Consider the following 13,429-nt stretch of genomic DNA (forward strand, 5'->3'; position numbering starts at 1 on the left):
AGATAGATTTCGTATCGAAATAATAAATACAATTCGGATGTTTACGCACTCGTAAAAAATTCAAAAGTATTTACTAAAATGTACAAAACATACGCAGTGGGCCGTATAACATATTCAAAGCGCACTATTAAATAATTATAGTTACAATCATAAAATTTACTACAAAATACGTTTCTATATTTTTAATGCAAAACTTTAGAAATAAACATGACAAATTTTCTTTAAATTCTATCGCTGCGTAATAATTAAAAAGTGATATTCACGCTGATAACCAGAGAAATATGAATTTACAACAAATCCATGGTCTGCTAACAACATATTTATGCGCTGCTTTAAGAGAAAAGCAACGTGCTCGTTACTTGACTTAATTACTCTCGAATTCCAAGCTTCGCATTTCTCACCCTCCAACTGCCAATTTTTCCCTTTCCATTCAAACCCTTTTCCTCAGGCTCTTAACTCCGGTGTTTAACCAAACGAGAAACAGTTGCAGCAAATTCCAGATACCGTTTTAACAAGTCCATGAACCGATCCGTTTTCCGCGATATTTATCGAGGTAAATCGAATAACTTTCGCAGCGACCGCCATTGTCCTCGGTTCTCACGTTTCTCCGCTCAGCTTCCACTTCGAAACAACGTTTCAATCCATCCGCCGCCTTTCTCTCCACTATATCTCTTCGAAGTTTAATCGAGTTTTATCAGGAATTCCTTGGAAACGCGTAGACAACGATTAACGGCCGCCTTTGTCACGAACAAAGCGGTTCTTTCGCGGTTTTGCTGGGTCCTCTGTTCTTCCGGTTCGACTCCTGCGAGGCTGAACCAGCTGTTGCGGTCACTGGGCCGTCTATAGACCAGCAGAACGCTTAAATTTCGCTACAGAGCAACGGTATCGCGTTCGTCAACGCTCGTAGGCCGCGTTTCATCCGATTCTCTTGCCTCTGCGTCCTCCGATTTCACCTCTTCGCTCGTTAAATCGCTTGTTCTCTGACGAGTTGGGGCCACCTTCAACGTTCCACGGACGTTCCGACAGTCCGAATCGATGTGGTCGATGCTCACAGGATCTGGTATCTGACGAAGGAAGTTGTTGCGCCACCATGACCACTTTCGGTGCTGTGGAGCGTTATGGGGTCGTGAATCTTTCTGAGTTGCGCGAGGATAGGAAAAACTGCGTATCAGAAGGAAACACTGACAGGATGCGTGAAAATATTAGGTTTAGCGTACACGCATATTGATGAAATTATTGCGTTCGAAATTGCATTAACTATAATACTGTGGCGGCGCTCGACAACTTCTACCAGATGACGACAGCGCAGTGGTTAGCGCCTTTGGTTACGAACGTTCGGGACCCGGGTTCAAATCCCTCTCAGCGACCAGTACACCAGCAGCAGTACCTACATCTGCCTATACAGCAGCAGCATCACCACGACCTATCCACCTCAATACTAAAATTCTTAAGTTTGCGTAATATTAACGTTCCTCCTCTCGCGAACCTTAAACGTACAGAGTCACTCGATACACAAAGAAACTTGCGGAGATTGGAATACCCGAGAAAGTCGTCTAGTATTTCTTGACATGATATTAAGATTCTGACAGAAATCGCTGTTCCTACCACAGAGAAACTTTCTGGGGCGGTTTAAAATGACCGGACGACCCTTTAATCGCAACGTCGAAAGCACACCTCGGCGGCAAACTTTGGCGAACAAAGCAACGCGAGTAATTAAAAAACAAAAGCAACTGGAAAACTACCCGCAACCCGCGACTGTAACAGACTACGATTCCAGTCGTGAAACTTCCTCGCCAAACTGTCAGCGTTTGTATCAACATTGTACTTTCTTTCTCGTTGCTCTATCGTATTTTTTCTTTTTTTTTTTATCGCCATCAGCCGAAAAGAAAACGCCGACGACGGAAGCAACGACGTGAAGCAACAATAACGACCACGACGACAATAACAAGAGACGCGTCGCGTTGACGAGCACCGGCGCAAAAAAGTGGGTCGTTAATTGGAGATCGTGGTTTGCAGCTGCTATTCGCGTGGCTCACCACGCGAGATCGCCCACATTTTTCTTCCTCTCTATCAACCTTTTCCTCCCCCTTTTCCCCCGAATGCCCTCGTCTCTCCCTCTCGTCGTATGTCATCGACGAGAACCGCTTCTCCTCTCTCTCTTCTGCTCGCTCGTTCGCTCGTTTCTCCTGAACGTTTTTATTTTCACCCGTTCCACGGACGACGAAGCCATCAGAGTCCAACTGCGTCGAACCTCGATCACCGTTGCTCGTCCGCTCGGATTATGATGACCCATCTACCACGGTCAGCTCGTCTAGTTTCGATTTATGGATAACCGATAACCGGATTCGTTCGTACTCCCTTCGCCACGAGCAATCGCCACCGCCACCCTTCGACCGGCCAGCAGAGCCTGTTTTTTACGAGCGCGTCTCAATGATAATCGTCGCGAAGCCATGCCGCCGTCTTGTTTTTACATTTTTTTTATCTTCTACGGACTACTTCTAAGTGGTGCGTTGTTGGCCAATGAACTGTGGTACTCGAGTGTTGTTTCCATGGGGAGTATCATTTGGCAATTGCAGTAAATTGCCAGCAATTTTTATTGCAGTCAAATTTTTGAAGGATGAATTGTGTCTATTTAAGACGAAGATGGTGGATTTCGATGCGTTTATGGGAAACTTGCAAAGTTGCAAGTATAGAAGAATTCGTGTAATACGTAAAATTACAGTACTTGTTATTATACTTAGCGAGTAAAGGAATTGTCTATACGTAGATTCAAGTTTTAATTGTATTTATGAAAATATTAACTTCCACGAGAACATGTACAGTTTGTTAATCCTTTGCACTCCTATGTTAAGTGTGACTCGACATCAGTTTTTATCTCAGTAGCTCCTTTGTCGAGTCCCACTCGACAGTTTTTCATGTCCACCTTTTTTTGTGAAACGTGCGAAAGAAAAGCAGGATTGCATCCTGGAAATTGTTTCAAGATATATATACACTTAAAAATTACAAAATACAACAATAAAACTGGTATTTAAGTGAATTACTTCCTTCCTTTATTTATTTAAATTTTTTAGTTCAAGTAAATTTCCAATAAAACACTTAAAAGCGTTGGGAGCTGCTGGTAACGAAATTGAAATAAAATTCGGAGTGCAAAGGGTTAATACTGATGTAAATTATTCTTGATATTCTCTTTAAGATACACAGGGTAGATAAATACCTTTAAAGAAGGTAGTGTGCGGTCGTGAACGATTGGCAAGAAGTAGCTGGTGACACATGTGGCTTCTTCCGTGGCTTGCAAGCTTGCAGCCACGTAATCCGCTTGGACGTCTACTGGACACTTCGCTCTTGTGAATTCTTTTTACGAGCCCGCGTTGTGCAGGTGATACAAGCTTGAAGTTAAAAACAGGGTTAAAATTGATCGCGACGTGGCACAGAGCTTCTTTTTGTAATTTAGCGGTAGAAACTATTACGATATTTTATCGATAAATATTATGCGTTACAAGGTTCATTACAACAACATTCTCTCTAATTGCCCCTACAATCCAACCTCTCATTACGTATCCATCGATTAAACTTCAATGTTAATAATAAATCCAGCATCACTGGTTTAAAATTGTTGAGGTCATCTGATAGAGGAACGAGTGGATGAATTTGTAATAGAAAAATATATTGAAATAAGTATAGATATAAGTACAAGTACAGGTATAGTGTATACTGATGCAGATCCTCACTCTAGCAGAGTTACAATACAATAGGAAGAAGATAGGGAGCACGTTCATATATTTCTAGTAAAGGACATTACCAAAAAGTTAACCTTGGTGTGTAGCTCTAGCTGAAGGCTACAAAAGACAGCAATAGAAATCTACTTATAGCTCTTTTGTTTCTAGACCTTGTAACCCAAAACAAAATTTATATTCAACGACATAATAATATGAACCTCTCCTTATTTTCAATTTTTTTTCACTAAATTCTATTTCCTTCGTAACAGTGGTCTCCAGACCGCCTCCAGACCAAACGATAAAGATGTAGAGCTTTTCTCGAAGTAATTATTTCAACACTTTCTTGTCTCTAGATCTTGTAACCCAAAATAACATTCATATTCAACGGCACAATAATATGGACCTCTCCCTTTTTAATTGTCTTTGCTTCGCCAAATTCTATTTTCTTCGTAACAGCGATGTCCAGGTCGCGAATATACAAAAGGTAGAAGATATAGACTTATTCTATACAAATAATTACTTCAACATAAATAAATCTAATTACCAGTCCGTTGACTTTGAAGACAGCAGAAAACAAGCTATCTCGACCTCTCGGTCGACCAATCTTAGAACCATCCGCAACAAATTCCCTAAAATTCTGCGGGCATCTCCGCCGTCGCATTCCACCACTGCGGAATAAATCAAAGAAACGACAGGCATCGTACATCGTGGCAATGGATCTACTTAGCAAACCATCGATACTAGGCACGCAATAGCATCATCAATAGTTCATCACGCTTCGATTCTCCTTCTGTCCCTTTTCTACCGCTACATAGTAGACATATAATAGCGGCAAAGGGGGTGGGAACGGGATGGTGGAGGAAAACGGACGGTCGAACGGCGGAACGGTCGCGTATCAGCGCTATTGCTCGAAAGCTCTAAACCGCGGATTATCCTGCCGGCTTAAAGTCCCCCCTGTACACCCTCGCGGTGTCCTATCCACCCTGTATACCCTTCCACCGGCGTGGAAACCGCCAGCGTCACCGCCATTGCGCGACGATCCGGTCTCTACGCGGTCGCCACCAAGATTTAGCCGCTTTTTGTGGGAACGAGCGAGGATTAAAGCGAACAGCGGACTGGTAATGTTATTAAAAAGATACGCTTCTACAGGATGTTGCATGAAAAGATGGAATAATGTTAGAAAGTTTGTTAGAAGCGTGGTGGAAATATTCGTGGACGAACGTAAATTACTGTACAGTTAAACGCAGGTGTTCTTTTTGCAAGTTCTCCGCTAATTGCCGTGCCGTTAACCACAGTTCTCTGGTACCCTTGCCTTTCTAATGTTAAAACGAATTTTAGTTAGCTAATATCTACCATCAAAACAGTGTGTCAGTGGCTGAACTACAAAATCCATAAAATATTGCAGTCCATGTATCTTACGGTTCGTCACTGATGTCTGATCATAGACGGACCTGTTCTACTTCTGCTTTCGGATGTCTCTTTCTTTCATATTGGAAATTGTATTTTTCATTGGAAATTTTGCAATTGATAACACTGCAATCTATCAATCGCAAAATATCGACGCTCAAATTTTATGATCGATTGTTGCTTATCGTTGTCCAACTATGCGCCGACCTATTCTACTTACATTCCTCGATGTCTCTTGCCTCTCCAATTTGAAATATCTTGAAAATTCTATTTTATATTTTGAAATTTGTGATTTGAATAAACACAAGAACTATCCTGCCGCATATTTTGCGACAGCCTGTATACAGCAGCAAGAAAACGTGGAATAGTAAGAGTGAACGCGTGCACTCATTGTTCTCCGTTTTTTTACCTTTGTTTAGCAATATCGCTAAAGGCTAGGAGGACGTGGCGGTCTGGTTATTAAATTTGTACGAAATTATTGGATGGAATGGGATGGCGAGTAGTATTATCGTGCGAGTATAGCAGCGTTGCAACGAGATAGGTGTTTTCGAGGACGCTGGCTGTTGGGATGGGTTTTGGGTGTCGTCGAGGGCAAGTGAATTCTGAGTGGCTTTATGATTGCGCGGTTTTCAAATTTGCCAGGTTACGCTTGACAGCGTAGTATCTTCCAAACGGCGAATGGCCTGCAAACGAGTGACCGCTCTGGGAATTCTACGAATTAAATATTTCTCCCGTTTTGAAGTCACCCGCTTTCGAACGTTTCGATTCTCTTTCTTCCTTTTTCTATTGGTTTTTTTAGACCGGAAATTTATGGACGGTTTGCCAGCAGTTTGTTTTTAAATTGCAGTCGTTTTTATGGATTGCACCGGCGGTTGTAGCGAGCTTTAAACCGATTGCTTTGACGCGACATAAATTCGTCGAAGTTTAACACCTCCTGTTTTTTTTTTTTTTTTTTTTACATCAATTTTGCTGTAAGTGATCTATAGTGATCGACGCGATTCTGATAAGTGACGGTTTTCTATTGTTCAGAACATGATTTCGTGACTTAATATAATTTTTAAATGACCCTAATTAGCAGTGACGCGACCTATCATAAGTTTCAAGTGACTTTGATGACACAGATGATCCTTGTGCATTGCTACGAGCTTTGCGTTACGTTATGACACTCAAAATCCTTAGAAAACAATCCTTTCAAAAAATCAAACAGATGCAATCAATACGATTGAAATTAAACTTTATCTTGAAGCTACAAGAATATTGATGAAGCCAACTGATATTCGTGTACACGGTGTGTATAAAAAATAAATGTATACCATTACAGTACGTTAATTACATTTATTATCCAAGTGTATTAAGTTTCATATTATTTGGTAGTACCTTCACGTGATCACGAAAATTTAATACTGTAAAAATGGAATATGAAACCTGACAAAAAGCACCTAATGGAGAAATAAGCATACTTACTAAAAGTAGGAATACTTTTAGCAGCCACTGTATACCGCAACTTTTCTCAAAATTGGTATTCGTACGTTCGAATAATTTAGTTTCGTAATTAAAAATATCAATCGTCATTAACGCGTTTTCTTTTTTCTCGGCGAATCAACCTTGAAAAGTCCATGATAAAATTACGTATAACAGCAAGCAGGAAAAATCCACGAATTTGGAAAAATAATTGAAAAAATCAAGGAAAAAGAGCAGGTTGACGGCTATGCATATTGATCGAATTCTCTGGGCGGAAGCACGTGGCGAACGATTTAGCATCCCCCGGCCAGCGAGCGAACCCACGTCAGTCGGTTGAAGGTTTTTTAATCAACGTCGACCAGCGGTCATTATAACGCTCGTTTAAAGCCCCATAACATCGGGACGACTCGGAAACGGGGAGTAAAAAGCGACGCGGTCGTCGCGAGGATATCGGCACCAAAAGAGAGTCCGTTCGTTATGGACGGCAGTATATTTCACGGTGTTAACGAGTCCCGCCGCGTTTTGTCGCCGATAAACTCGCGACACGCCGGCGAATGTCCTGCATCGTATCGTCCATCGACCAGTCAGACGTGCAATCATCGCCTCCAAATTGTGGTTACGGTAATGCGTGCGATTTACAGTCACGCTAAAAATTATTTTTTGACTATTTGATTTCTTGTTTAACAGATTTATGTATTTTTCATACTGGACTTTACTACCCAATTATTCTCTTGGCACGTATTTTGACCAGATATCCTTGATCCTGGTACTTTTGTAATTTCGAAATACAGATATCTGGATATTCGGAAACTTAGATATTTGAATATTCGCGTACTTGGAAATTAGAATGTTTGAGACAATAATTTCAATATTTGAGAAATCCGGGAATTTGGATATACGCGTATTTAAAAATGTCGATATTTCGAAACTATTGGAAAATTCTGGATTTGTATATCTGGTTATCCGGAGATTCAGACGTTTAGAAATTTGCGAAATTGGCATAACATTCTGGTAATAAGAGAAGTTTGTATCTACCAGTTTTAGAGTTATTAATATCTGAGCGGCTCTTAGTTTCAGAGAAGCGATGAAATTACCAGTTGCGAGAGTGTTGATAAATCACTGATATTTGCTGCGCATCACGAACATCAAATTACATCTACTTATTCGTTCTGAACAAATGTCTACATGTACATACAACTAAGCGAAATAAAATACATAAAAGATATCTAATATTTACCCATAACACGTACGGGATAAACATTTCACATTTCACATTTCACAAACAGGATAAACAAATTCATTTTCCCCATGAAACATTGCAGAGAAATATTTCGCTCCAATCTTCTGTGTATATTTATGCACAGAATTTTCATAAACCCATAATATCTTGCGCGTTTAATTTTCTCAGCGCGTTTAAAATTCAGAAACGTCTATAATCTGCTAATTATGCATTAGGTTGTCCGGAAAGTGTCTTTCTCTTACAGACACGTCTTTTATAACGACGCATCTTTATATAAACATGAAACCTAATCTGTCGAACATTGTGATCTTTATTTTAATAGAACAAAATGTATCATACGTAATTCGATAAAATAATATACAACGGAAAATGTGTATCCATTATTACCCTATAAAACGAAAGAAATTTTCCGGACGACCTAATATAAACAAACACGCGTTCTTTTATTTCGCCTCTACTTCGAGCATCATCTTTGATGTCGACCGGTGCGTGTCTAACAACGTGGCTGTTCTTAGGCATTTGAAACTAATCGCGTTAGTCGTAAGAAGAAAAAAGAAAGAAGACTGGCCTGCCATTGGCCAAGATAACAACGCCAATTCGCTTGCCGGCTACGTCGCGGTCTTAGAGGCATCAAGGGGTGCGTCAGAGAATATTATAATATAATGAACACCGAGAGACTCTTGGCCTGACCGCCAGTCGATATTGACTTTTCTAATTAGACCTGGCCGAGCACTGGAACAAACTACCTTTGCCCTCGTTCGTTTCCCATTCACCGAGCAGACCGAATCTCGAGCAGAGTCCCGCCACTGTTCCCCTGAGAACTACCCTTAACTATGATGGGCATCTACGTTTCGCGTACTTGAACGATATTTTGATATTAGCAGATTGGTACAGTGGCTACGCCAAGTATTAAATTTATGAGAAAGGTTTCTCCAATTTTTCAATGAACCTAAAGTTGGTAAATTTACTATAAATTAATAAAGTTCATAAAGTAAAGTCATAAAGGATTGCTAATGTTCATCGTTGTCGTAGTACGAATATCGTTCCCGTGATTATTTGCTATTCAATAGCATCTTTTAATAAGTTCATCGAAGAACTTCTCATTGGAGAATTAATAGGAAATTATTTAAATCTCGTCATCTCGATTCATGAGACGTTTTTCTACCGGGACAGTTCGACTTTGATTTATTAAAATTCTAGCCTGATCATTTTTCATTAGGCAAGATAACGAATAAAACGAATAAAAGATCGAGATGAGAGAATTTTGTAGGAATTCACGAAAATTAAGGTAGCGACAAAAGCTACGTACATCTCGAACACCTTAACTAACCTGACCTGAAATTAGAAACTGTCGTTAGAAATTTCATCAGCCAGATTTTGCTGTACAAACCTGCTACCTCCAAGTCTCACCTTGCTCAAGTTTCACCAACGTTGCAAGTCTTAAGGTGGCTATTTATGCTGCGCACAGAAACAACAGAAAATCATTTTTCATGTAACATATATGTTACGTCGTGTAACACTCTACCTAGCCCAGGCCACACACCGCGGGCAATATGGCAACCAGATGTCTTCGGATACTCGCAGCGTATCCTCCATAGTTTCAAGTATCTTCCATAAATCTCATAGATTTCCTAGTAAAGGTCCTTCGAACCAAACAAACGTCTGTCCGAAGAATTTCTAAAGACTATTGTCTACCACGGCTTGACAAGGGAAAGTTAGTTTTTCTCACGTATGATGCAACTTTCCTCCCACTAACCACTTTCTATCGAGGGCGGTTAAGACCCTTCGTTTAACCAATTAACAACGAAGCCTATTCCCTCACTCTCCTAACTAAAATCGTCACCAACAAATCCGATGGTCCCGTGCGCTAGACACACCCATCCTTAGCTTTCCTCCGACACAGCATCGTCTCCCAAGACAGTACTGATTTTGCATCCTTCGAACGGTCAACATCCTTTAACCGGATATACACACCCGTAGATCAGTCACTCATTCATCTCGTACATACGCACCAGCGTAACTGTCTTCGTTATAAGTTGTTGGAATAAACGGTGAAATATAACTTACTCTACTGTGTCATATTCATTTAACCACCTCTGTTGTCTTAACCGAAACAGGGGAACGACTACTTCGCGGCGTCGATTCACCGAATCGTAGCGAGAATTTACGCCTCTCGCTGACGCGTTTTCCTCGCGACCGCGTCTCTCCGCGAACGGTCGTAACAATATACCTACTATAAGTACATTACAGCTTCTATCTACAGCTTTTTTAAACTGATCTCAAATTTGACCAACACGACGATGACAAACCTGACTAGTTGCAGCGCCAATGAAATTCCAAAACATTTCGTACAGCGCAGACAGTACGAACATAAAAGTTTCCAATGAATACCCTCGGGAGCCAGAGTGGCCATTAAAAAAGAAAATGAAGGATAAAAGAGAGGATATAAAAGAAGAAGATTCGAGGAGGCCGCCAATCATTCTCGTTTGGACCGATGAAAAAAATTGCTGCTCGTCAACTGGCGCAATTATAACGAAGGAATCTCATTTTACGCGAAGAAAAGACGATACTTCAGAGGGGATTTCGCTTCGATGGCACTGATCCGCGGATTATCCTGATCGCTTACGTAGAGAAAGCCCAAGGACTTTCTTGCATTAACTCGTTCAAGCCGAGACCATTCCGGCTGTTCCTTCTTGAGATCCGTTCGCCGCTGATGGCCGCTTCTCCCACCGATTCCTTGGCCCGCTGTTTAGAGTCTCCAGTGGTTTCGTCCGACTATCCATAGTTTAATTAAAAAGCATGGAACCAGCGTCTCGGATCGGCAGAAAACCAGCGAAATATTGAAAATGGTTTTAATAAAGCTGCTAGAATTATTTCTGTGGCATTCCAGCGAGATTCCTGCTAATTACACCGCCGCGTTACACGAAAACACTTTGATTTTCCAGATTAATTTTGTGCCACGTGGACAAAGCGAGTCGCTGGACAAAGCAAGAAGCGAAACAGGCGTTTCATAACGCGCGTTCTTTGCGCTCTATAGGATTTTATTCGTTTTCGCAGAATTTTATGGTCGTGGATTTTCCCTTTGGTTTTGCCAAACTGGAAACTGGAGATCGTATAATGAGGATGCAATTGTATAACGAGGATTTATGGGTGCAAGCAAAGAAATAGGAATTGAATAGAAATTCGTTTTACGAGCAATCTATTTTGCTTATTTTATATGTTTTTTTGTGTTACGTGAATTCTGCGCATTTTTCCGACGAAGAAGGAAAGCACTACGAGGCAAAAATTTATATCGCGAGCTTGGCTTCTTTTGGACACGCTGTTCTTTGTTCTGAACGATTTCACGTTTAACATTTAATTAGAATTTATGGTATTTAATACCGTAAACGTAAAACAGACTACCATACGACAAATCGAACCTAAACCTTTTTTTTTTTTTGCACGTGGAGAAATCCTCATGGACACTCCGCTGCTGCTAATAATCGGTAACAGCAGAGTAGTGTCGAACTCTTACCGACTAAAACTCCACGATGACCACCCTACGCGTATGACAGGAATACTTCAGGAATCTTTTATGAATTATCTTCTGTTGCACCCCCTTCCCGCGTCCTCTTGCTCCAGCCAGTCCTAATAATTTCCTGACTGTTGAATTTGGCGTTAGAGGGGGGCATTGCCCCTAGCGCTGTCCCCCCTTTTAGTCGTGGTCCGTTGGGACGGCGATGAAGTGGCTCTAGGCCGCCTGACCGCCATCCCTCTCCATCGCATTATCCTACAAGGGTGAGAGTTTTTCTTTCTCTCCCTTTTTGCTCGCTCCTTTGCGAGCATAACTCGCTCGCAGAAGAGGCGGACAGCCTCGTATTCCTGGGGCTCACTCAACATTGCTTCTACGATCGCCGAGGGGGTCAATCTTTCGCCTATGACGTGCCGCAAGGTGTAGCGGGACAGCTCCCACGCCGAACTCCAGCGTGTACTGCGCCGTGTCCCTGCCCTCCCCGCAGTGGTGGCAGATGTCCGTCGTCTCCCGTCCGATTTTCAGGTACTCGCCGAACACGCTGTGTCCCGTGAACACCTGGGTCATCCTGTTGATGAGCGGGAGGCCGCGACGGCTTCTCTATGTTTCTCAGTTTGGGAGGACCGCCTCCGCGCCTCGATGTTCGCCTCCCTCGTTGATCAGCTGAGATCGCCACTGGTCCCATGCGTCCTAGGTCGGTTCCTAGGTCGTTTGGGGCCGGGAGTCCTCTCCCGGGTTCCATACTCTCATGTGGGTGTATCTTCTCTTGAGCGCCAGTGCCCGAAACTCCCACGGGGGGAAGGGGAGACGCGGCCGGAACGGTCGCCGACGCGTGGGGCACCGTTCGGTATCCCCTGACGATTCTGATGGCGGTTATCCTGTACAGCCTCCTGAGGAGCAAGATGCTGCGACGACTCGTCATCAGATCGTCCGCCCATACCGGGGCCCCGTACATCACTCGGGATCGAACGACGCCCTCGTATAGTTGGCGCACCGCGACTCCCGCCCCGTCGATGTTCGGCAGCAGGCCGTACAAGGCATTGGCAGCCGCAGACACCTTCGAAATCAGGGAGTCGAAGTGGAGCTCGAACGTTCACTGGCTATCGGTGACGAGACCCAGATATTTCATCCGCAACCTAAACCGAACCTAATCGAATTTTAACTTGTTTCTTATAATAATATCAGAGTATTTAACTTTCATTTTTATCTTTCATCTTGGATAATAAATGCCATTGACAATCTCCATAGACCCACACGGAGGTTGGAAAAGACAATGTACAAAATCAGAAAAACGTCGTAGTTTCTTCTTCCGCGGTTTCGAAGTGACATAGCTTTGAGCAGAATTAGCAATTAGCATTAGTCGCTCGTTGAAAAGCATCGAGAACAAAGAAGAAGAATTGATTTGCCAAGCTGCTCGTTCGAAGCAAGAATTACAAGGAAGTTTAGAGGGTTTAGAGAAACGTAATTAAGGATGTGCCAGGCTCGTAACGCAGTTGGTTAAGCCTTTTGTCAAAGGTTTGTCCTTCTTCTTTCTCCAAGAACAACACGACGAAACCAAATACTCGACTTAGCTAGCCCGAACAGAAATCTTCACCACGGTACACGCCAGTATTTACGTAATGCCGCTGGGATTCAATTGCAAACATGTTGCATAAGCTTCGCTAGGGCTTAGACCTCGGTTAAATGGAACGTTTAATACGTCAAGAGCGTAATGGCGTGTGTCGTAATAGGAGAAACGGATTTGGCTATGATCACGATGCGACGTGTTCGTATCGTTGCGAGTGTCAGTTCTCTGGCGATTATTTTCCCAGAATGTTACATCTCCCTTGTCAATTATCCATCTTCTTCTCTTTCACGAACCTAGAACAACATAAATTTTATCCTGAGTTCTCTGTTTCATTTTTTTTTTTTTTTTTTTTTGAAAAATAAGAATATTTTAAAGCTCGATGTAATTTCTAAATATAATTAATAGCAGTTTCAGTAACATGAAATGGTAATATCACGTATAAAATATTTATCTGTCTTAGGAAGTGATTGTTTCTTTAACACTAAACCTATCGGTGCGGTCAAATTGACCGCTCTCGGAACTTCTAC

At 42.1% G+C, this 13,429-nt stretch overlaps 1 long non-coding RNA gene across 1 annotated transcript; it reads right to left on the bottom strand.

Moving 5' to 3' along the window:
* Positions 1-11,006: 11,006 nt before the first annotated feature.
* On the bottom strand, positions 11,007-13,191 carry LOC117211846. Its single transcript, XR_004488361.1, has 2 exons — positions 12,478-13,191; positions 11,007-11,249 (listed from the first exon to the last, which is right to left on the bottom strand). It is a non-coding gene; the product is annotated as an uncharacterized LOC117211846 (long non-coding RNA).
* Between the last annotated feature and the right edge of the window lie 238 nt (positions 13,192-13,429).

The sequence above is a fragment of the Bombus bifarius genome, unplaced genomic scaffold (assembly GCF_011952205.1).
Source record: "Bombus bifarius isolate JDL3187 unplaced genomic scaffold, Bbif_JDL3187 scf7180000008253, whole genome shotgun sequence".
In the NCBI taxonomy this organism is placed as follows: Eukaryota; Metazoa; Arthropoda; class Insecta; order Hymenoptera; family Apidae; genus Bombus; species Bombus bifarius.